Here is a 23,480-nt window from a genome sequence, read left to right on the forward strand (position 1 = left end):
TTGTCTTATTTTTCCACAAGATTTTAACAATTGGAATCACTCTAGACAAGTCCCATCAGTGGATACATTAACAGCAAAAGCTGAATGACCCTATAATCAAAAACCTCAAATTAGCTTTCATTAATTTTAGTGTTAAGAAACATGTTGTATTAAAGGATTGACTATAATCCTTTCAGTATATTCCTTCTATTGTTCTGCAATGTCATTAAACATCTGATCAATGTTCATGTACTGTGACTCTTCTATGGATACCAATGTCAGTTTCTGTGTTTTGTTTATTATTTTTTAGTTACAGCTGTAATTAGCTAATAGCTAAGGCAATTATTCTTTCACTTTCTCCTTTTATTATGTAATTAAAATGCAAATGTTCCAAAGTCTGAAACACAATCTCAATTGTGAAGAATGTTTCTGGTAAATATTTAACAGGACTAAATTACTGCCATTTTTTTTTAGCATTATCTTATATGTGCTTTTTAAAAATCATAATCATTTACATTTTTAAAGTAAGTTATATCTCTAAATCAGGTTCCTAAATATGAAATAATAAGTATGTGCTTTCTACTGGATGAAGAAACGTGTTAGAGCATGTAGACACTCTTGTCTCAGAGTTTTAAGCAACTGAAATATTAGCACCAATTTCATTGCAACATTCAAAAAAATAATGTATGTAAAAAGTCAAAGATGAATACATGATTCAGCATGCAAGCTCTTAATTTCCTTTATATGTGTGTGTTTAGTCGCTAAGTCGTGTCTGACTCTTTGCTACCCCATGGACTGTAACCTGTCAGGCTCTTCTGTCTATGGGATTTTCCAGGCAAGAATACTGGAATGGGTTGCCATTTCCCTCTTCAGGTGATCTTCCCGACCCAAGGACCGAATCCACACCCCCTGCATTGGCAAGCAGATTCTTTACCACTGAGCCACCTGGGAAGCCTTCCTTTACATAGATATAGATTAATAATAATGTTCAACAGCAAGGGCCATTATACCAGCTTGCTAACCGGAGGTCAAAATGAGCCTCTTTCTACCCATCATCCAAATAAAGGGGAGAGTTATTATGCAGGAAGAAAATTTACCCATATTCTCCCAATACCTAAAAAGCCTCAATGAGCCCCTTTCCCACAGGAATAACTCCAAATTCCTAAGAAGAGCAAAGAAGCACATAGGCCATGTAGAATTTTGCCTGCCTAACCTCCTCTTGCATCCTAAAACATACAACCTCATTTCCAACTCTTATCTTATTTCCCCAATACCAGAACTATAACACTGATCCTTTTTCCTGGGCCATCTTTTTGTTTGCTGGAAAACATCCAGAAATCCTTCAGCACTTACGTCATCTTCCTTTTGTGTCCCTCAGCACCTTTTACTGTTTGCATCACTGTATTCAATGCTGAAAGTAGCCACTTGTTTACACATTTATCTGTTTCTTAGTCCTGAATTCCTTGAGGTCAGAGGTTGAGCCTTAATCAGAATTGGTGCTCAGTAAAAAATGTCTTCAATAAATCTGACAACTTTAATATCATTAAAGTTCAAATGCCACTGGCAAAAGATATGATCATAAAAGATATTATAATCAAATAAAAAGTAATACATATCTTACAATAAAAAGTTAGACATAATTTAACATTAATTTTATCATTGTAGTATACTCGTTTTAATACTGATAAATATTGAAAAAAAATGCCTTCAGATTCACACAGACCCTCACTCATACTATTCATATACCATGAGCACTGAAAAATCCACTTCTAATCTTTTCTTACTGTTACAATGGGAACTTTTGCTACTTCAAAATATCTGCCTGTTAACATACTTTGGCTTGCATTAAAGCCTCTGCGAAAGACTTTTTTGGTTTGTTTTCCAGGAGATCTCCTCTACAGGGAAGATTTGTTATTCCAGACAGTTTGTGATAAACAGTTACACAGAATCAATTTCTCTTTCTATGGGAATATTTAAGATTCAAGAGCTCTGAGCCAAAATTCATTATGAACCACTACACAGTTGACTGCTACTCTGACTGCTGAAGTACATTAATTCATGATCAGTTAGTTAAGTTTTTCTTTAATTTCTTATTATCTATTTATTGATATTCACTGATCATTTGTCTAAGAACAGCTTTTCATTAACATAACCTACAGCATAAAAAGTGAGATCCTTATTTTACAATCAGTGGTTTTAACAAGCTACAGACTCCACAAGCAATACAATGGCAAAGCAATTACAATCAATTAGTTTCCATCTGACCACTACTGTCTCCAGTGGTCACCGCCCCATTCTGCCAACTGCTTTTCCCATTACGTTACCATCCATCAGTAAACACACAGGATCAGAACCAAGTAAAATACCTCTGCAAAAGTCTGAGGTGGGAGAAGACAGAAATGTCAGGCATAACGTGCCCTCACATTTTCTGTTTTCACAGCTTCGAGAATCTGAAGTTTGAGCAAGCTCCAGGAGATGGTGAACGGCAGAAAAGCCTGGCATGCTGCAGTCCATGGGGTCACAAAGAATTGGACACAACTGAGCGACCAAACAACAACAACATACACTTAATCCTCACACGGACTTGACTAGAGTCTAAAAAACATTAAGTATTTAAAATAATTTAATACACAATAGAACACTAGGCTTGATCCTTCTATAGATAAATGAAATGCAGGTGTCAATAAATTTGAAATTGTAATAATTTACCTGTGCATTTCACTATATAGTATCCATATAGCACTAGTCACCTAAAATCACAGAGGTGTTGGGAAAGGTAAATCAAATTCACCATAAGGCATCATACCAAATATGTGAGTGGCTTCTATGCTTTCTCTTAAGGTCACCTACATACTTTTGAAAGTAAGTCATATGTATACTGTATATCAATCACTGTTAGGCTTTCTATTACTTATGAACAAACATAGTACAACAAAGAGACAGTAGCAATTTGGATGATACCCTCTGATATTTATAGCTATGCTTATAAGTATATACATATATGTAAGCTCAGTCACTCAGTTGTATCTGAATCTTTACAACCCCATGGACTATAGCCCCCCAGACTCTTCTGTCCATGGAATTTTCCAGGCAATAATATTGGAATGGGTTGCCATTTCCTTCTCTAGGGGATCCACCCAACCCAAACTCCCAAATCCTGCATCCCCTGCATTGGCAGATGGATCCATATATGTTTACGTTTGTTTTTGACATATTAAGTACATTATAAACATAAAATAGATTGCTGCAGTATATGGTACTATTTTGTCATGTTTTAAAAGTTCAAAAGTGCATCTTCTCTTTCTAGGAATGATATCTGGTAAATAAAATTGTTACAGAGTTCTCTTTGTCTTCAAAAAATTACAGGGGTAAAGGTCCAAGCAAGTAAATTAGAAGGGATCAAATCTTCCCATAAATTTGGATTTGTCTTCCAAGATGCTCCCTTACTCCAAAGTACCTCCAAGACTCTCCCTTACTCCAAAGTAGTTCCTTATCAGGAACCTCTCTCCCACATTAGCTCATGAACTCCACATTTTACTGGACCAAGAGCTTGCGCAGCAGTTCTTCTCATCTCTGATCCACAGCCCTACAGATGGCCTGGGACGTCCCTTGTGGCTTAGCTGGTAAAGAATCCACCTGCAATGTGGGAGACCTAGTTTCGATCCCTGGGTTGGGAAGATCTCTTCGAGAAGGGCAAGGCTATGCACTCCAGTATTCTGGCCTGGAGAATTCCATGGACTGTATAGTCCATGGGGTCGCAGAGAGTCAGACACGACTGAGAGACTTTCACTTCACTTCACTTCACAGATGGCCTGACACAGGTGCACACAATAGTTGTTTATAGAAGAATAATCTTTTTATAACATGAATGTTTTTCTAAATGTTCTGTATAGTCAAGTGTACACACTTTGTTGTCATCATAAAAGAAAAATTCTAAACGAATAAATGTTTAAAAGTTAGGAGATGAGAAGAGTTCCAAAAGCAATTTAGGTAAAGTGCTTATAATTTTCTAAGAGCAGAAAATCAACTCTACAGACTGGAGGCAAAGAAAGGAGGAAAAAATAAGTAGGAAAAATGTTCTGAAAGAGAGAACAAGAAGGGGAGTCCCTTGGACTGAAAGGAGATCAAACCAGTCATTCCTAAAGGAAATCAGCCCTGAATATTCATTGGAAGGACTGATGCTGAAGCCGAAACTCCAATACTTTGGCTACCTGATGCAAAGAACTGACTCATTTGAAAAGACCCTGATGCTGGGAAAGATTTAAGGCAGAAGAAGGGGGCAACAGAGAATGAGATGGTTGGATGGCATCAATGACTTGATGGGCCTGAGTTTGAGCAAGCTCTGGGAGTTGGTGATGGACAGGGAAGCCTGGCATGTTGCAGCCCATGGGGTTGCAAAGAGTTGGAGACGACTAAGCGACTGAACTGAAGGCTTAAGATGAATGGAGGTGGTAGTAAGGATGGGCCTTCCAAGCACCTAAGCAAAGTTCAAGGTCTCAGGTCAAGGATGTGTGGTTGCTAGTTTGATAAACAGTGCCCGTTCACTTGGGACCACAAAGGCTATGCAACTATCCAGACCATTCACCTGGCACTTGTTTTATGTAGTCAATGTGTTTTCCTTTATTTTTATGGGTTTTGGTCTCTTTGGAGATCAGGAAGAGTATTTTGCTTTTAAGTTCTGTATTCTTTCTGCATCACATAGCATACATAGTAAGCAATCAGTACAGTAATTAAATGCACAGTGGGAAATGGTGGTGGTTAATTCATTAAAGGCAAAATGGGAAGAAAATGTAAGGCCAGAAGACAGAAATCCCTACAGATTTTGCAATGAAAGTTAATTTATTAATGAATTAAAACAATGACTGGTTTTCTCCCCTAAGTACTAACTTGAACCTGAATATTACTTAAAAAGGTTTTCTCTTTTGCCAGCACAACACTGCATACTGTGGGAACACAGATTTTGTTGCAGGAACAAGAGTGCTAAATGGGCTATTACAGATAATAATTGTAGCAGATAATCAGAGAATGAGAGAGCTTAATTCATGCTGTAGTTATCTCTAAAGGCTTCCCAAAGGGTTGGCATTGGAGCTACGTCTTGAATGGGCATGATTTAATTGGCAGAGGAAAATGAATTCTAGACAGGAAGAGCAGAAAGACCTGAGGAAGAGAGCGACAAGGCATAGCTTAGACCCTAAATCCATCTTCACATGCCTGACTTGCAAGTGTCAGATTCATGAAGCACTTTCCTCCTTCCTCTACTAAGTTCATGACATGACAATTCTCTAAGAAAAATTAAGAATCTCGTGATACAATCTACCAGATTTTAGTATTAGCAAAATACCTTTACAGTCTAGAAGCCATTTAAATATGGTTGTCGACTCTGGCAAGGTCTTCCATGGATGGAAGCTATGTAAATGAGACATGCTGCCATACATTAAAATCCTCTCTAGAATCCGCCACTTATTGGGCTCCCAGGAAGGCACACTGGATGAAACTGAGTTATAAAGTATTAACGGTCAAGGAAAATTGCAAGAAGAATGCAGTGGTGTTTGAAAGGGAAACAAACCATTTCTCAGCTGGAGAAAAGCAAAGATAGCTTTCTCCCTGCTGCCAAATATCAGACAATTGTTCACTTTGCTGGTGTGGGAGAATTGGGGAGTGTTGGGCAAGGAATTTAAAAGTTCAGTTGAGTCACGGTGCTGCTGTGAGAACTGACAGCTCCTGAGGAATCCCAGACCATCAATTGTGGCAAAAAAAAATGTATAAAGGACCCATACCAAACCAGTGTGACATACCTGGGCCAACTTGCAGCCTGAAATCTTGTTTTTAAAAACTGTATCAAGTTAAATAAACCTACACAGGACATAGTTTGTTCAATGAAAATGCATTTATTGGGGATTTTATTTATAGGGTAAATAAATGCTATTTATTTAGGTAAATAAATTTATAGGGTAAATGCATTTTATAGGGTAAATGCAGTGTTTACCCTAAAGCTGGATATATTCCCTTCTACCTGCACATATACACATACCTATATAAACTGCATTCAATCACAGTAGTTAAAAAAAGTACCAGCGAGTAAAAGAGACACAGATGTAAAGAACAGACTTTTGGACTATGTGGGAAAAGGGAGGGTGGGATGATTTGAGAGAATAGCACTAAAACATGTATATTACCACATGTAAAACGGATGACCAGTGCAATTCGATGTATGAAGCAAGGCACTCAAAGCTGGTGCTCTGGGACGATCCAGAGGGATGGGATGGGGAGGGAAGCGGCAAGAGGGGTTCGGGTCGGGGGACACATGTGCACCCACGGCTGATCCATGTGGATGTATGGCAAAAACCACCACAATATTATAAAGTAATTAGCCTCCAATTAAAATAAGTAAATTTTTAAAAAGTTAAACTGACACACACAAAAAAAATACTAGCTAGTGCCACTGGAGCACCATCCCTCTGCTCCCCACATCACCCTATAAAATGGTTCAGTCTATGTCACTAGCAATCTCTAAATCCAATAGATTTTTTTAAGTTTTTTTTCCCCCCCTCATCTTGCTTGAACTCAGAAGCATCTAATATTCATGAAAAATCTTTCATTGGCTCCTACTATTATTACATAATGCTGATTTTCCTCTTTCTTCTTGGTTTCCGTCACCTAATTTCTATTTAAAAGTATATTACTTAGGGAATAGTTTTTAAAAAACACTAACATATACTCAGTGGGACACTAAGCATTTTCCTTTAGCTATCTTTTGGCCTTAAAATAACACTATGAATTTATGCTACTACTTACCAGCCTCATTTTACAAATGGGGAAATTAAATCTTAGAGATTTATGTCATTCACCCAAGATCATATGCTTCTGAGCTGGAAGCTTCTGGATTGGCACCAACACAGTCTGACTTGTTCCACTAGACTGCTTCACTATGGACCACTTCTTTCTTTTTTGTTTTTTGGTGGGATGGGTGGGGCAAAATCAATTTTTACTTGTTTCTAGGTTAGTGCTCCTCTGGGTGTGGTCCGTAGACCAGTAGTATCAGCATTATCTGAGAGTATATGAGCAATGATAACTCATGAGCCCCATTCCAGACCTACTGAGTCAGAAACTCTGGAGGCGAGTGGTGAGACGCTGCTCACCAAGCTCTCCAGATAATTTGCATACACTCTAAACTCTGAGAACAGCTGTCTTGGGTGATCCTGCCTGATCTCATCTGCATGACAATAACTCTCAAAGTTACACCTGAGTTCAATCTACCATCCTGCAGGCTTTTCTGGGCTCAGTCTGCCTACCTCTCCCTTCCTGATGGGTATCCCAAAGACACCTAAAAATTAACTGGTAGAAAACTAAACTTTTGTTCTTCCCCCACAACTCTATTCTTCCTTCAGGATTCTCAGTCACAACTAAGGTCACACTATTGATTCGCTTGGGCAGGCCAGAAGTCCATCCTTCTGACCCTCCACATGAATCATCAAATATCAGTGGGTGATTCTACTTTCTAAGTATCTCCAGAATCTACCACATCTTTCCATCTTAATCTCATATGGAATACTCATTATAAGTCTACTGTATACCTGCTTGTCACCCTAAAATGAATTACCCACATTACAATCAGTTTGCATAATGTGTATACAACACACAATGCAAAAAAAAAAAAAAATCCTTCTGGAAAATAATTTAGTGGCTATCCCTAGCTCTTATGAAAACAATCAAAATCCTTCTAAGCCCTTGTCCGTCTCTGTCCTCACCTCATACGTAATACCTGCCCGCTTTTCAGTACATTGGCAACAGCTGTTCAAGCGGCCTATCCCACACTCCCTGAAACCTTTGCACAGGCTCCTCTCTGCAGGGGGTTACCCTGCACCCCACAGACTCTCACAGTAATCTATAGATTCCATTCAGAGCACATATTATGAGACAGCAGAACATACAGCAAAAATAAATAAATAAACAAACTCCCATTAGCTAGGTCTTCTCTACAAAATCTCTCAGGTTTTATCGCCAAGCACAGGGCTCTTCTCATGGGTGATTCCCTCATTTAGGTCAGGGCTCTACCCCCCTCATTTTCCTTTCTTTGCCGTTCACTCTTTCAAGCAGACAATATCCTCTCACTAACTCTGAATTGGAGACTTTTACCTTAGAGATGAGGTGTTTCAAATCCCCATAGAGACTTAATTCTTTCTGAAAACAGCCTGGCTGGGGAGTTTGAACTGTACAGCAACTACCCCATGGGCCGAGTTAACCTTCAGAAAAACAGGGGCCATGTTACCACGAACACGTCACTTAAAAACCCAGGACAGAAAAGGATTTATCACTTACAAAGAGCAGCACTCACTTCCTCTCATGGGTCAGAAGACGGAGATATTTGGAAGTTTTCTGTAGAGCGGCCTTGTGTCCCTCTGGTTCCAAGTAAAGTCACAGAGTAGCTGGCTGGAATACCACATTTGCTCTTTTGGAAACATCACAGACTGGCTGCCAGCAGGAGCGCTTCCCACTTTTTCAGATTTTACTTATATGGGAGCAGCAGCATGTACAGAGAAATTCCCAATACTGTCAGCCCAGGAAAGAACTTGGCCCTCTGTAGGTGGTTATCCAATCTTGGTTTCCAGAAGGAAGAACACTGAGGTTAAAGCGGTGAAGCCTATCGGTGAGGCCTTTCGAGCTTCTCCAGCACAGGACCTCAGCTAACGCTAACTGGTTTCCGGGCTGGGCCTCTCTTCCAAATCAGGTGCATCGAGGTATTTAAATGAGGGGCCAATTTAGCCCTCAATTACCCAGCTCTCCTTCCATACCTCGCCTACTCCCTAAACAACCTTCTAACTGGGATTTGATTTTCCTTGTAAGGATGACTTTCAAATTGGGAAGTGTTCATTCTCTATGATATCTTTATCGCCCTGAAGCACTTTTATGTGATGTACAGCGGGTGAGGACCTCTTGGTCCTGTAGCAAGAGCCTCTGGTTTACTCCCCCTGTGCTCCTTCGAGAATGCTCTGCTCAGTCAACAGGTGACTCATCCACCTCGATAGCATGCCCTAGCTGCCTAAAATCCCCTGGTGATCTCATTAACAAGTGCTTCTCACTCCTGTAGTTCCTCACATAAGCCAAACACAAAAGGCTTCCTGGGACTTCACTTACCCATGTTCCTCTCACATTCCCTGGGCTGCAAGAACACTGGAACAGATCAGGCCTTTTATGACTTTGTGACTTTATATACGCTATTCTTTTGACCTATACGCAGACAATAGGTCTTCATCTGGCAAAACATTTCTCACTGTTTAAAATCTATGTGAAATGTGAGTTCCTACTGAACCCGTCTCCAGATCTCTCAGGATACAAGTATTTGAAATTCCAATAACACTTCATTTCTCCCTCTATTCATGAATAATTCCTGAACTACAATTCAACTGTTTACATATCTACTGTACTTCTTTCCCAAACCAGAGTCTAAGCTCCTGTGGACCTGGCAAGGTCATCTCTAAATCCTTATAATTTATCCCAGGACCTGACATATAGTAGATGCTTCATGTATGCTTTCAGAGTGAATAAGTATTTTAATGGCTATAAAAGTGATGATTATACCCAACATCAGAGGCACACACATACCTTCAGCATGATAAGGTAAACACCACCTTGTAACACCGTATCATAATAATGTTTTTGAAGCTAAATGGTGAAAAATATATCTATGCCTATGTGAATATACCTGAGGCTGATTGTTAATAATCAGGGTTTATTTTTTTAAATTATTATTTAATTAAAATTAAATTTAATTAAATTTAAGTAATTAAATTTAAGTAATTAAATTTAATTAAATTATTTTAATTAATTTTTTTAATGTTCATTTAATGGTTTCAGGTGAAAAATAGTTTATTGTTTCTCAATAAATATTTGTATGTTTGTTTATTCAAGAACTTTCTCCTAATTTCAAATGTCTTGCCTGTCAAGTATACACAGAGGTAATATTTAAAATATTTAATATGCAATATGGAGATGACAAGTCTAATCAGAATAAATCAGTTCTTGAGCAGGGTTCTTGTGGGGCCAGATCATAACGCTTTGGCTTCTGCAATAATAAGTGGGGAAGTTTAGGTACTCTGTGCAGGTCACACTGGATGTCATGGAGAGGTTTTATTCAGGGGAATATGAGCAGTGGTGATTTACCAAGTAGAATAAAACCACTGTGGTACTTTAACAGTCAATATAACTAACAAAACACACTGCTATATATCAGACTCTCTCATGGCCTAGACCTGTCTTTAGCTCTTATAGGTACAACACTTGAAACCAGACAGTCTTAGCGTAACAGAGACCTTAGAAGTTAACACGTGATGATAATGTTTGGAATAAATCTATTAATCAGATATAAATATTTTGCAGAAAGGAAACTGAAGCATAGAGGGATCATGCAATATGCTTAGGATTTCACAGCTAGTAAATGGAAAGGCAAAATTAAAACCCAGAGAAACCCAACTCCACAGTGAGCATCCCTCGATCCTCTACAACTCACCTGCTGAGTCCCAGACTCTTCTAAGGTGTGTATAGTCAAGGCTCTTCTTGCCAAATACTGTTAGTCACTTTATCATGAATCAATGTAAGAACATTAGGAAGTGATATTTTTCAGGAATCCATTCATCTTCTCCCCATCCACCCTACACCCATTTTTCTGAGCACATACCGAAACTGTAAGAAAAGTATTGGAAAATGGTAGGTGGGTATAAAACCTAAAATAAAGACAGTGCTTGACACTGGGAGTTTCTATTTCTTTCACATTTCCTTTACATGCTATTGCAGCTTTGAAATCATGTCTAAACATTGACATGATTCTTCAGATTTCCTCATAAAAATGAATGTCATTCACTTTACTTATTTAAAATCTTTCCCTCTCTAAAAATCTTAGATTTTATTCAGATCCTTTTGGTTGATGTTCAGAAATCCAAGCACTTCCTTCTCTGTATGGATCATGAAGAAGACATAGGCAGTACAGCTACATGGGCCCTGCAGGTCTAGGTCTGAATCCCTGCTTAAGCATTTGCAGACTATGTCAAGTGTCAGGGCAGAAGCAGAAAAACAAATGTAAGAGTCCAAAGAGAGAACACCAGTGTCTTTGAGCTCCACACTCCTTTCTATGTAAGAATGGCTTCAAGAGTGAGTTCAGGTGATAACAAGACTTAACATTAATGTTGTCTTTGCATAGGAAACATGTTACTTCTACCATGTGCTTAACTAGAATCCATTGAGAGACGGAAATTAGAACCACCATTCTACTCTCCGTTTCTTTAAGTCTGGAATTTTTAGATTTCACATAAAAGTGATATTATACAGTATTTGTCTTTTCCTAACTTATTTCATTTAGCATGATACCCTCAATCCTGACCCTACCCCAGCCACCACCTCCATCCTTGGGCTCTTCCCTATAATTCTGGGTGTGAAAGAAAAGTCAATCAAGAGAAGTTTCCCAAATGGTAACTGATGAACCTATTTTCAGGGCAGGACTAGAAATGCAGATGTAGAGAACAGACTTATGGACATAGCGGGGGAAGGAGTGAAGTGAGTGAAAGTCGTTCAGTCTTGTCCGACTCTTTGGGATCCCGTAGACCAAAAGCCTGCAAGGTTCCTCTGTCCATGGAATTCTCCAGGCCAGAATACTGGAGTGGGTAGCCCTTGCCTCCTCCAGGGGATCTTCCAAATCTAGGGATTGAACCCAGGTCTCCCGCATTGCAGGCGGATTCTTTTCTGAACCATAAGGGAAGCCCAAGAATACTGAAGTGGGTAGCCTATCCCTTTTCCAGTAGATCTTCCCAACTCAGGAATCAAATTGGGGTCTCCTGCCTTGCAGGAGGCTTCTTTACCAGCTGAACTACTAGGGAAGCCCAGGGGAAGGAGAGGGTGGGATGAACTGAGTGAGCAGCATTGACAATAAATACACTACCATATGTAAAATAGATAGCTAGTAGGAAGCTGGGGGATTTGCTGTATAGCATAGGGACCTCAACTGGTGCTCTGTGATGACCTAGAGGGGTTGGATGGGGAGTTGGGAGGGAGGCTGAAGAGGGAGGGGATTATATGTATACTTACAGCAAATTCACATTGTTCAACACAATATCATAAAGCAATTATCCTCCAATAAAAATAAAATAAGAAAGAGAAGTTTCCCAAAGAAACATTAAAAGAGACTTTAGGGAGTATCCACTCTGGCTGACATCAAAAATTATGAAAATGATATTAAGAACTGTAAAAGCCGAAGTGCTCCATGTTTAAGTACCAGGTCTATGTCTTGAAGTTGTCTTGCATCTCCAGCTCCCACCTCAGTTACCACATTGCCAGATACACAAGAGATGATAGAGAAATGCTAAATCAGATGGAACAGCTACAATTTCCTAGAATACATGGCAGTGAAGAGAAGAAATGCAAATGTGCAACCCAAGTGTCAGGACCAAGAGGACATGAAGGGTCAGCAGAAATGCACTAAACATCAAGAGTCCTTGGAAACTTAAGGAACTTGAAGTTCAACACATCCAAACTTAGAAAGAAAAAAAAAAAAGATAAAGGGAAGGGACAGAAAAATTGCTACCTCAAAATATAAGTGCTCAATAATGCAGAGTTAACCCCCAAAATGCCACTTTTGTTCAAACCAGACAACCTAGAATTTATTGTCACTAAGTCATTTACCATTTTGACAACCTTTAGGTCTTAGGGATATGTAATCAGGTTACAAAACAATTGCTTTTTCCCCAAATCTCCTGCTGCTGCTGCTGCTGCTGCTGCTGCTGCTGCTGCTGCTGCTGCTGCTGCGAAGTCACTTCAGTCATGTCCGACTCTGTGCGACCCCATAGACAGAAGCCCACGAGGCTCCCCCGTCCCTGGGATTCTCCAGGCAAGAACACTGGAGTGGGTTGCCATTTCCTTCTCCAATGCATGAAAATGAAAAGCAAAAGTGAAGTCACTGAGTCGTGTCCGACTCAGCGACCCCATGGACGGAAAATACCCCGTCCATGGGATTTTCCAGGCAAGAATACTGGAGTGGGGTCCCAAACCTCCTACAGATAACTAATTTCACTTCTTTAAAAAGACATCCTCTACACAGCTGTTCAGCTTCTTAGTAACAGTGTAGGGATCATCCCAAGTGAAAAGGGAAAGATTTGGTTCTTTGTACCACTGGGCTTTGGCCTCAGTATGTGGAGCTTTATGTGCTTAGCCTTAAATATCTCATAGTGTTTGTAACATACCTTTGGAAATCTGAGTTTTCATTCAAACTCTGCAGCGTATCAGCATTCTGAATAAATTAAATATATTAAAATGTATAATTAATGGGGTTCCATGAAACCTGAATGAGAAATAGGAATGATGACTGGTAATGGGTCTCGTAATGGGGTACTAAGTACTTCTTTCCCTCATTTACCTTTTGCTAAGTAAGTCAACACATATTTATTAAGTACCAACATACATAATTCTACAGTGCTTCTGCATTTGATGCCAATTAAAATCATTTATTTATTTAACAATCTGTCATTGGGCTCCTCCTATAAGACTCTTGAGTATTGCACTGATTCCTGGGGTGGATGTGAAGAACTCAGTTCAGAGATCATAAAGCATGTGGCTGCCTCCAGGAACTACCAGGTATGTGTACCTGTCAAGTACTCAGACCACACTAAGTGCCAGGCAGGGGAGAGGGGTGGCAAATGTACTCACAAACTCAGAATTTGCTGACTTCTTAGCACGTGTTTATAGACTGGATATGGCTACAGAATTTCAAATACTAAAATGTTCCTCAAATGGCAGCTCATAGATTTCCCATTTGCTAGGTGGTGCTAGTGGTAAAGAATCTGCCTGCCAACGAATAAGACATAAAAGACACCGGTTCTACCCTTGCATTAGGAAGATCCCCTGGAGGAGGGCATGGCAACCCACTCTAGTATTCTTGCCTGGAGAATCCCATGGACAGAGGAGCCTGGCAGGCTACAGAGCCTTGGCAGGCAAAGAATTGGTCATGACTAAAGTGCCCTAGCACACACTAAAAAGATTAGATTAATAAAGAGAGGGATGTCTCTATCAATTACTAGACCCAATGATGTCAAAAGTGCAGTCCACAAATCTGCCATTACACAGCTCTCAGGAGAAGCATAAAGATTTGTTTGCATTACTACTCAAAAGGTTTTATTTATGTTTTTTTCTTATGTCAGAGAAGAAAGAGACTCATTCAGTCGTGATTATCTTACCAATCTGTGAAAATGTAAACAAGAGATAGATGGTTGGAATACACATGGCACAAAAGAAAAGTCTATTGATCTTGTTTGACTCTTGGCTCAACTATGTCCACCTACTTTTCAACCAGTTCTTAATTTTTTTGTTTTATTTTAAAATATTATTATAAAATTACTCATTACCAATTTTTATTACAGTTGAAAAGACCCAATGCAGTAGTGACTTCCAGTAAATATTAATTTCATCCTGTGAATTTTCTCCTTAAAAAATATTACTTTCTATCTGATTAGAAATTTCTTCAAAGAATATACACATATATCCAAAAACATATGAAAGGATATTCAACATTATTAGTCATTATGGACACAGACATCAAAATCAACTGAAATACCACCTCACACCCACTAGAATGACACTAACAAGTGTTGGCAAAGAGAATTTGAAGAAACTGAAAACATATCCGCTGGTAGGAAACAAAAACGGTGCAACTGCTTAGAAAAATGGTTTGGCAATTCCTCAAAATGTTAACCAAAGTTATCATATGAACCAGCAATTATACTTCTAAGTTCACACCCAAGACAGCTGAAAACAAAGGTTCATGAAAAACAAATGTCCATACATGTACATGAATGTTCATAGAAGCATATGCATAGTCCCAACATGAAAGCATTAAGTGATGAATGGATAAAAAACATGTTATATCCAGGAATATTCAGTTCAGTTCAGTCGCTCAGTTGTGTCCAACTCTTTGCAACCCCATGAACCACAGCACGCCAGACCTCCCTGTACATCACCAACTCCCTGAGTCCAGGCAAACCCATGTCCATCAAGTCAGTGATGCCATCCAGCCATCTTATCCTCTGTCATCTCCTTCTCCTTCTGCCCTCAATCTTTCCCAGCATCAGGGTCTTTTCCAATGAGTCAGCTCTTCGCATCAGGTGGCCAAAGTATTGGAGTTTCAGCTTCAATATCAGTCCTTCCAGTGAACACTCAGGACTGATTTCCTTTAGGATGGACTGGTTGGACTTCCTTGCAGTCCAAGGGACTCTCAAGAGTCTTCTCCAACACCACAGTTCAAAAGCATCAATTCTTCGGCGCTCAGCTTTCTTTATAGTCCAACTCTCACATCCATACATGACTACTGGAAAAAACATAGCCTTGACTAGACGGAACTTTGTTGGCAAAGTAATGTCTCTGCTTTTTAACGTGCTGTCTAGGTTGGTCATAACTTTCCTCCTAAGGAGTAAGCGTCTTTTAATTTCATGGCTGCAATCACCATCTGCAGTGATTTTGGAGCCCAGAAAAATAAAGTCAACCACTGTTTCCACTGTTTCTCCATCTATCTGCCATGAAGTGATGGGGCCGGATGCCATGATCTTAGTTTTCTGAATGTTGAGCTTTAAGCCAACTTTTTCACTCTCTTCTTTCACTTTCATCAAGAGGCTCTTTAGTTCTCTTCACTTTCTACCATAAGTGTGGTGTCATCTGCATATCTGAGGTTATTGATATTTCTCCCTGCAATTTTGATTCCAGCTTGTGCTTCCCTCAGCCCAGAGTTTCTCATGATGTACTCTGCATGTAAGTTAAATAAGCAGGGTGACAATATACAGCCTTGACGTACTCCTTCTCCTATTTGGAACCAGTCTGTTGTTCCATGTCCAGTTCTAACTGTTGCTTCCTGACCTGCATACAGGTTTCTCAAGAGGCAGGTCAGGTGGTCTGGTATTCCCATCTCTTGAAGAATTTTCCACAGTTTTTTGTGATCCACACAGTCAAAGGCTTTGGCATAGTCAATAAAGCAGAAATAGATGTTTTTCTGGTACTCTCTTGCTTTTTTGATGATCCATAGGATGTTGCCAATTTGATCTCTGGTTCCTCTGCCTTTTCGAAAACCAGCTTGAACATCTAGAAGTTCACGGTTCACGTATCGCTGAAGCCTGGCTTGGAGAATTTTGAGCATTACTTTACTAGCGTGTGAGATGAGTGCAATTGTGCAGTAGTTTGAGCATTCTTTGGCATTGCCTTTCTTTGGGATTGGAATGAAAACTGACCTTTTCCAGTCCTGTGGCCACTGCTGAGTTTTCCAGATTTGCTGGCATATTGAGTGCAGCATACTCTTCACCAATAAAAGTAATAATGTACTGATATATGCTACAGCATAGATGAACCTTAAAAGTGTAATACTTAATGAAAGAAGCTGGTCAAGAGGCTATCTTATATGATTTCATTTATATGAAACATCTAGAATAAACAAATCCACAGATGCAGTGTCAATCAGGAAGTGTCAGAAGGCAGAAGAAGTAAAAACTTTCCTGTCTTTTCACCTTGGCTTTCTATATAAGCTTTTAGTTTTCAGTGCATCAGTAGGTAAAAGGAGACAAATATTGTTCAATATCTTAGATCCTGCATAAAAGTCACAGTCAATTTCATGCCATGATTTTGAGAGGGAGCACACATTGTAACCAATCTGAGAAAGAAGGGAAACCCATCATGTACTTCCCCAACCACTTTGCAATATTGACAAAACTTTACTCTCAGACCTCTGTTTCAGAACAAATATTGTTTTGAGAAAATTGGTCCATTCTCTGTGCCTGTTGGAAAGCAATTAAAGCTGAAATCAAATAGCTATAATCATCTGTTCATTTCTGACCCTTATCTCTTCATTTTCAGAAAGAGCTGCTATGTATTAAAGTATTTGTGGATCATTCAATAATGAAACCAACGGTGAGACAATTTGGAATTTTTAACATAAACTCCAAATAAAGTATAGATGAGAGGCTAGCCACCCTCCAATTCTGCTTCTCTAAGGGACGAAGTCATGAGAGTCCCTGCTCTTTACCTTTATTCTCAGTCACTCAGTTGTGTCCAACTCTACTCGAGCCCATGGACTGTAGCTTGACAGGCTCCTCTGCCCATGAAATTTTCCAGGTTAGAATAATGGAGCAGGTGCCAGGGATCTGCCAGACCCAGAGACTGAACCCACATCTCTTGCGATTCCTGCACTGGCAGGTGGATTCTTTACTACTAGCACCACTTAAGCTATTCCCCAACCAGCATTACAAAGAGAAACATAATCACCCTCTTTGACACCTCAACTTTTGGCAAAAGGGGAAAATCTTTTTTCCTTCTCACACTGGGACTCCCGGTCTCCTCTTCTTTCTGGTGTGACTTTCTTGCATACACCTAGTAACATCCCCTTTTATCCATCCCTATTGGTGACCCTTAACCAAGAATCAGATTTAGTTCATAAAGAACAGGGGTCAGACACATGTATTCCAGTGTTCATTGCAGCACTATTTACAACAGTCAGGACATGGAAGCAACCTAAATGTCCATCAACAGATGAATGGATAAAGAAGATGTAGTACATATATACAAAGGAATGCTACTCAGCCACAAAAAGGGAATGAAATCAGGTAATTTGTAGTGATATGAATTAATCTAGCATCTGTCATACAGAGTAAGGTAAGTCAGAAAGAGAAGAACAAATATTATATATCAACATGTATACATGGAATCCTGAAAATGGTACAGATGAACCAATTTGCAGGGCAGGTATAGAGACATAGAGAATGGACTTGTGAACAGAGCGGGAGAAGGAGTGTAAGTCGTTCAGTCATGTCTGACTCTCTGTGACCCCATGGACTATACAGTCCATGGAATTGTCCAGGCCAGAATACAGGAGTGGGTAGCTTTTCCCTTCTCCAGAGGATCTTTACAACCCAGGGATCGAACCCAGGTCTTCCACATTGCAGGCGTATTCTTTACCATCTGAGCCACATGGAAAAGCCCAAGAATACTGGAGTGGGTAGCCTATCCTTTCTCCAGGGGATCTTTCCGACCCAGGAATCGAACCGTGGTTCTCCTGCATTGCAGGTGGATTCTTTACCAACTGAGCTATGAGGGGAGAAGGAGAGGGTGGGACGAATTGAGAGAGTAGCATTGCCGTATATAAACTACTCTGTGTCAAATAGATAGCTAGTGGGAAGCTGCTGTATAGCACAGGGAGCTCAGCTCAGTGCTCTGTGATGACCTAGAGGGGTGGGATGCGGGGAGAGGGAGGTCCAAGAGGGAGGGGATATATTTTACTTGGATATATGTATACTTACAGCTGATTCATGCTGTTGTACAGCAGAAACCAATACAACATTGTAAAGAAATTATGCTCTAAATAAATAAAATAATAATAATAATAAAAAGAACTGGGGTCAGAAAACTGGTTCAGGGGCCAAATTTGAGTCACAGCCTGTTTTTGTAAGTGAAATTGTTTTGGACACAGCTAAGCTCATTTGTTTATACATCATCTGTGGCTGCTTTTGAGCTACAATTGGTTAAGTAGAGACCGCAAGGCCTGAAAAGCCAAAAACATTTACTTACCTGGCCCTTTACAGAGAAAGATCCCCAACTGCTAAATAAAAGACGGCAGATGGTAGCTTTTTTACAAATTACATATTTTATATACCTGAACTGTTCAAAATGTTTGACATGGATTTAAGTGCTTTGGTGTTATCTATTTCAAATAAATATATATATGCAGGAAAGGCACAGCCAAAAACTAAAGCAGTAGGTTTTGAAATAAGATAGATTTCAATGTGATCCTGATTCGGATACTTAACTAGCTGTATGATCTTGGATAGGTTACTTAATGTCTTTAACCTTCAGTCCTTTTATCTATGAAATGGGGATAATGAGAGTTTGCACCTATGCCAATTAGAGTGGTTTTTGCTGACAGTACCAAAAACTTAACTCAAAATGGCTTAAATCAAAAGGAAAATAACATTATCCCGCTTAACAAGAGGTGGTTCGTGGGCTGTCAAACTCAGTGTCTAAATGGAAGCAGGATGGACCCAGGAATCATCCTGCTCAGCCATCACTGGCTTTCTCTTTAAGCTAGGTTCCCTCATCACAAGTAGCTGCCATGACTTTACACATCACTTCTAGACAGAATCTTGCATAGAACTGCATCACCTGGCCACCTCTTAAGCAGTCTCCAGGACGGGGACTGGCATTCCTCTGAGTGGCTTAGGAAAAGCACCCAGCCACATGGAGAATGGACTGATTGCCAGAACAAACTGTAATGCAATCAGAAGGAGAGGCCACAGAGGAGAAAATGTGAGCAGGTAGCCAACAATATCAGACAAGTTTTTATGAGGACTCACTAAACTAATACACAGAAAACACAAATATGTATTAAAGAAATGTTAGCCCTTCCTTTGAGCTCTGATATCTTTTTGTTGGATTTGCTGCTTCCAAAATGTATACCTTAACGTAAGGTGAGCTTAAATTCATTTGTATTGAGAGTTTTAGAAGAAATGCATGTTATTCCATTAGATGACTGAAAAATTTCCAGGCTCTAGTGAGACTGGATGAATGTCATTAACATCTCCACATCTTTGTTGCAGTACACACACATGTATCAGTGTTATCCATGTCCATCTCATATTAATTGTGTATCAAATACATATATCCCCAAGGTCATTCAGAGAATTAACTACAAAGTAAACTTAATTAAGGTAAATGTACCATTTTCTTCACAAAAATTACTCACTGAGTGTACATAATTAATAATAAAAAAAAAAGTCCTCCTCCTTAGCCCCCCTAATTCTTGCTTGGCTCAGATATCCTCTTCTCAAGTTATTATTTGCAGCCTCTCTTATCTGCCCTCAAAGGCCCAGCGTTACACATTCCCTTTGTCCCAGCCCTTATCTTGCTTCATTGAAAAGGCTAGTTTACATGTTTCTCTCCCCTTCCCCAGACTGTGAAATTTGAAAGAGCAACTCCTGATACTAGCATGTACTCTTTTTATATTTTGGGGAAAAAGTAACAAATGAATATGAGTGCCTACTGAGAATTTCCACATTGAGAGACTATTGCTCTTATTTACACATCTTATTTGCCTTGGAGGAACTGTTGTTTGCACTCATAGATTGAAAGGCCTATCCCTCCTCCTCTAGTTCCTTCTCCTAGTGTTCTCAGCAAGGCAGGTTGACTGAAGCCATCCAAAAGACCACTGTCGTTTTTCTTTTTCCCCCTCCCTGTCTCAATCAAGACAGTGTTCCACAAAGAAAAAGACATACACTGAGACTCTACCCCAGCTGAAGAGTCAAGGCAGAGTGTAAATATGTACCAGGGTTCAATACCTGTGGGTATTCTGAGCAGGTGAGAGAGCAGTCCAGAAACTTAAATTGCAACGTTATGAGATATTTATTTAAAACTATCCTACCGGTATATGTATCAGGCTTCCCTGCCTGCCAATAAAGGAGACTCGGGTTCTATCCCTGGTCCAGAAAGATCCCACATGCCTCGGAGCAACTAAACCCATGTGCCACAACTACTGAGCCTGTGCTCTAGAGCCCATGCTCCACAACAGGAAAAGCCACCACAATGAGAAGCCCCCACACCACAACTAGAGAAAAGCCCAGGCAACTACGAAGGCCCAGCACAGCCAAAAGTAAAATAAATAAATAAACATAAAATTTTTAAAAATGAAACTAACCTACCAATAATGTAAACACACAAGTCCCTCAAAACCCTAGCTCTGGATCAAGCACAGCACAGGGGAAAATGTCCTTTGAGAATGTTGACTGCAGGGACTGAAAAGCTCCCATACCCCAAACCGGGAGCTGTTGTAGGAAAATGCAGCCATGTGGCAATGCTCTCCCATTAAGCTCTGCCTTTGGAATTCCCATCCATCTCCCCACAGACAACTCAGAGTCAGTTCAGTTGTGCACTTTTCTCAAGTCCTCCCAACTGGCATTAACCTTGGCCTCCTCCCTGCTTCCTCAGCACTCAGCTGATTTCTTTATTATAATATGCATCACTCTCTGTCTTGAGTGCCAGCTATTTTGGTGGGTGTTTGTCATTCCTGCTCCCGACCAGGGAGATCCTGAGCTCCTTGACAGCAGGGGCCATGATTCACTCACTTTGTCTCCCTCATCATCACAGATCATTTAACCTTCTATAGAAGCAAAGGCAGGCATATATCACATCAACAAACACAGCTGAGAATGTTCATTCCATTATATTTTACCACAAAACTGAAAGCTTCTTTGTAAACAGGCTGTTTCCCCTTTGCAAGTAGGATTTTGAAAAATTAAAAAAAAAATTACATTAAATAAGCTGATTGTTGATCCTTTCTGTATGATTGCCTATATATGGGGAAAAAAATAAACAACAACAGTCTTTTCCTTGTTTTTGGTTAGGGTGCAGATACTGCACCAAATATAACCGCCTACGTTTGCCTAATCTTCTTTCTTGTGAAGACATGAATATTTTTCTAATTTAAAGTTGCTAAAGAGACTGGGTTTTGGCAGATAGCATCAGATCACAAAAGTCAGTTTTTCTCTATATATGGACCTCCCAAGCATCCAAAATCAAAATATCACAAATTGATCACATCAGAGCCATCAAAGATAAGAAAAGTAACTGTGTCTGCAATATTGAACTCATGCCAGTACAGAGCTAAGGCAACATGGAATATGCCTTTTTTTGGCTTCTCCAGGAAAGGAAAAAATTACACAAAGCCTAGATGTGATTGAAAAATGTACCGGGCTCCTCTGTAAGGTGGTGGATTCCCATGATTACAGGTATATGAAAGCACAGGGCAGTCTGGCCACTAATCATGGATCTGTAGGGATTTCTTCCTTGGGGCAGAAGGTTGGACTGGACAGCCACTAAGGTCCCTTCTACAGCATTCCTGGATCTAAGCCACAAGGAAGAGCCCGACTGGCAGAAGAGAAACTGTCAACTCCCCAGTTCTCTTGTTCCTGTGGCATCTGACAGCTGGTAGTGTCACGATGCTACACTAATGCAAGGTGTAGACCTGCAAACTCAAACTCAGCGTGTACCAAACACACCGACACAGTGTCCTAGGCAAAAATTAGAGGTGTGAAAGCTGATTAATTTTGCATCCAACTGAAATTCTATTTCACAGCAAAGTAGTTTCACAGCTGTGAACGGATGAGCACTATGGCTCCAACGAAATCAATGAGCCCTCTCTAGTACTTAAAACATTCTTATCATTCCCTTTGGGTGACAGACAACTTTACAGGAGCATGGTTCAGATAAATCAAACCTAAAGCATTCCAACGGGTGGGCAAACAATTGCCCATGAAATTCATGTACTTCTCAGCTGTGGGTAGTCACTGGCTCTCTGCCCATAGAACACACGGAGGTCAAAGTCCTAGGCTTCTGTCTGTTCCTGCTTGTGCACCCTACCTGTGTTCAGCTTGCTCCCTTCTCCACTGCAGTCAGTCAGTACTGCATGGATATTATATTATCCAAATGTCTGAAGAGTTCTGATAGGCTCAACAGCAATATGTACACATTCCAGCTCCAACTGTGGAGAACATCTATTTTCAGCCACATTCATAAACAGCCTGAATGATCAAAGCAGATTTTTCCAAGAAGGTTTTCAGGAAAAATTACCCTAGGGATAGTTATAACAAATAAGGAGAGAAACAAAAACAAAAATGAAAAACAAAACAACACAAACAGGTCTTCAGTGGGGAAAGACTAGGTTAAAGCATTTCCTTTCTTTCTGATGCCTCCAACCCTTCAGATATGGTAATGTGAACGCAAATCTTCAAGAGGAAAATTCTGGAAACACATTTCACAGTTTATTTGACCATGGGAACCTTTATTCCTGGCTTCCACTGAAATTTAATTTCCATAGATGCATAGTTTAGGAAATGCTGAGTTAAAATCAAATCCAGGGGTCTACAGTATAGGGCAATGCTAATAGAATGGTCCAGAAAGTATCAGAGAACCAAAACTTTTTACACAACTCAGACTGGTAAAAATAGCATTCAATCTGGAAATGGTTCCCTTTTCATGAAAAGCTCAGGGAAGCTATAAAATCACCTCTACTTGCATAAGTGCCAGGCCAAGAATAGGAGGAGAGAAGGAGACAAGTGAAAGGAGGGGGAGGAGGTGGATACCAACGTATGAACAAAGGGAGACCAGGTCCAGCAGGTATTCCTGGTCACAGGTATTGATAGTAGGGGTTTTGCCATATCTGCATTGGAAGAGGGCTGAATCCCTAGGACAGCAATAAAATAAAATGAGCCCAGTTTTAGAGCCATTTAAGAATATGGTTGATTCTGTTATATAAGTCTAATCACAGATACAAAAGCCAAGAGACAACAGAGACAAGCTTGGGATGCTGTTCAGTAAAAACCACAGACCGGACTGGCTCATGGCTGGAGCCAAGATGTTAAATGGAGGAGTGGACAATAGACTCATTTCCTCAGTCAAATCTGCTGAAGGTCATCACCAATGCTATTTTCAGAGAAAGGTAC

At 39.9% G+C, this 23,480-nt stretch overlaps 1 protein-coding gene across 1 annotated transcript in view; it reads right to left on the reverse strand.

Annotated features, from left to right (window-relative positions):
* The window catches only part of NRG3 (neuregulin 3), a 1,196,705-nt gene that overhangs the window by 668,851 nt on the left and 504,374 nt on the right, over window positions 1–23,480 (reverse strand). The window lies entirely within an intron of this gene.

The sequence above is a fragment of the Giraffa tippelskirchi genome, chromosome 2, assembly GCF_054371585.1.
Source record: "Giraffa tippelskirchi isolate mGirTip1 chromosome 2, T2T-mGirTip1v1.2.pri, whole genome shotgun sequence".
Lineage (NCBI taxonomy): Eukaryota > Metazoa > Chordata > Mammalia > Artiodactyla > Giraffidae > Giraffa > Giraffa tippelskirchi.